The sequence below is a fragment of the Rhinichthys klamathensis genome, unplaced genomic scaffold, assembly GCF_029890125.1.
Source record: "Rhinichthys klamathensis goyatoka isolate OS25496 unplaced genomic scaffold, OSU_Roscu_1.1 h1tg000574l_1, whole genome shotgun sequence".
Taxonomy (NCBI): domain Eukaryota; kingdom Metazoa; phylum Chordata; class Actinopteri; order Cypriniformes; family Leuciscidae; genus Rhinichthys; species Rhinichthys klamathensis.
The window spans coordinates 437,501-440,000 of record NW_026607038.1 but is presented as its reverse complement, the minus strand read 5'-3'; the positions used below and the strand labels follow the sequence as shown (position 1 = coordinate 440,000).

Here is a 2,500-nt window from a genome sequence, read left to right as displayed (position 1 = left end):
GACACTGAAGACTGGAGTAATGATGCTGAAAATTCAGCTTTGATCACAGGAATAAATTACACTTTACTGTATATTCACATAGAAAACAGATGATTTACATTAGAATAATATTTCACTGTTTTACTGTTTTTTTTAATCAAATAAACGCAGCCTCGGTGAGCAGAAGAGACTTCTTTTTAAAAAAAACATTAAAAATCTGTATATAGTGTGTGTGAAGCTGAGTGAGACCCGCATACACACATTCCTGTGAGTGGGTCAAAGGTCAGGCCGTGTTTAACGGGTTGAATGGGAGGAAGGACCCGCTGACTGTGTTCTCCAGGGCTTTGAAGGTCTTCGAGACGAGAAGTTCAAAAACAAGATCCAGTTCCCAGACTTCAGAGGAACAATAGCCGTCTCCACCTGTGCTTGATGTCGCAGGAACATCTGAGATATCATAACAGAAACGCACATAATGTACACACGTACACCGCACACTGGAGCCTGTAGAGCTCTTGATCATATTCATAATCATATCTGATGATCACATGACCAGCGTCTGATCCGGAGTTTACACTCGTTTATCAAGCTAAAGTCTTTTAGTTTAAACGTCCTTCAATCAGCACTGCAAGTAAACGTGGGAATAACTCTGATATTGTTAGTAATATTTCAGCCGGACTGAAGCTGGTTTATCGATTATCATTTATTATAAAAATCACGAGTATCAAATATGATCATCAGGCTTTTAAGGAAGGGTTATTAGTTCATCTCTCAATCATTATTGTATTGCATTGCATGTTTGAAAACTGGAAAATCATTTACTAAGACACATTATAGGCAGATATTGATATATGTTTTATGTAAGTATCTTCTGTACTGTTGTAAAGATCTCATTGATTCAAGCATTTTTGCATAAAATTGAACATTTTGGCTGATGCCGATAATTCTTCATAGAAGACGAAAATAATCCATTATTTATCAGCTTTAATATATCGGCCACATTTTCTTATTGGACTGATAACGATAATAACATTAAAAATGAACATGATACGCATCACCGCCGATACGGTCCCTAATATTCTCATGATGTAATATGTAAATATGATGCAAAACAAAACACATGCCATTTTTTCTTTTCTTTTGTCTGAAGGTTCAATAAACTGGCATTCAAACGAAAACTATGAGGTCACATGACAGGGTTGTTATTCAGGGTCATTATCGCGACCTTTGACCTTCTTCTGGAGAACACACTCCTCCCTGGTCCTGATGAACCCTTACACTGCATGTCTCAGGCTTACAGTGGAAAACATGTGTTAATAGTTGATATATATTCTACTATGATCTTGTTTTGAGGTGTTTTACAGGAAAAGGGCCAGATGTGTGTGTCAGGATCTGGTGTCTCACGGTGTGTGTGTGTGTTCAGAGATGATCTGGTATCTCGCAGTGTGTGTGTGTCAGTGTGTGTGTGTCAGTGTGTGTGTGTGTGTGTGTTTGTGTGTGTGTGTGGGTGTGTGTGTGTGTGTGTGTGTGTTCAGAGATGATCTGGTATCTCGCAGTGTGTGTGTGTCACTGTGTGTGTCAGTGTGTGTGTGTGTGTGTGTTTGTGTGTGTGTGTGTGTGTGTGTGTGTGTGTGTCAGTGTGTGTGTGTGTGTGTTTGTGTGTGTGTGTGGGTGTGTGTGTGTGTGTTCAGAGATGATCTGGTATCTCGCAGTGTGTGTGTGTCACTGTGTGTGTCAGTGTGTGTGTGTGTGTGTGTTTGTGTGTGTGTGTGTGTGTGTTCAGAGATGATCTGGTATCTCGCAGTGTGTGTGTGTCAGTGTGTGTGTGTGTGTGTGTGTGTGTGTGTTCAGAGATGATCTGGTATCTCACGGTGTGTGTGTGTGTGTGTTGTAAAGATAAACAAATGCCCGGGCGTCTCCGTCAGGACTCAGCGTGAGCCGTGGCTGCTGTGCTTCACTCTTCCCACCGCTAACACACACACACACACACACACACACACACACACACTTTAACTGGAATAACACTTTAACTGACATCTTATTTTTTTTACTTGTTGCCAATGCAATATTTCTCATTTTCATCTAGTTAAAGTAGAAGTACTACACTTTATTTTAAGGTGTCAGTGTTACAGTGTAATTATACATTAAGTACTGAGTAATATTAATTAACAACATGTGCTTACTATAAGGGTTTGGTTGAGGGTTAGTTGCATGTAATTATGCATAATTTACTGTTATTACTATAGTAAGTAGATGTAACACGGACCCTAAAATGAACCTAAAATCCCACAGCTCAACACACACACACACACAGTTTGAGACTCAGTGTGTTTCTGTCAGATAATGTAATAATATCAGATAACACTATATTACATTATTGCGAGGTCCAATGACTCCATTCGTGTCCTACTGTGAACATTATTAAATATGCACATCATAAACACACATCACGCACGCTGAGTATACAGGCACGTGACCCGCTGGAGTGACCCAGATGAGCCAAACCCGCTTACAGCATCAAAGC

General features: G+C 39.9%; 1 protein-coding gene across 1 annotated transcript in view; it reads right to left on the bottom strand.

Annotated features, from left to right (window-relative positions):
- Positions 1 to 2,500, bottom strand: part of zgc:165507 (uncharacterized protein LOC561188 homolog) — an 18,826-nt gene that overhangs the window by 15,917 nt on the left and 409 nt on the right. The window lies entirely within an intron of this gene.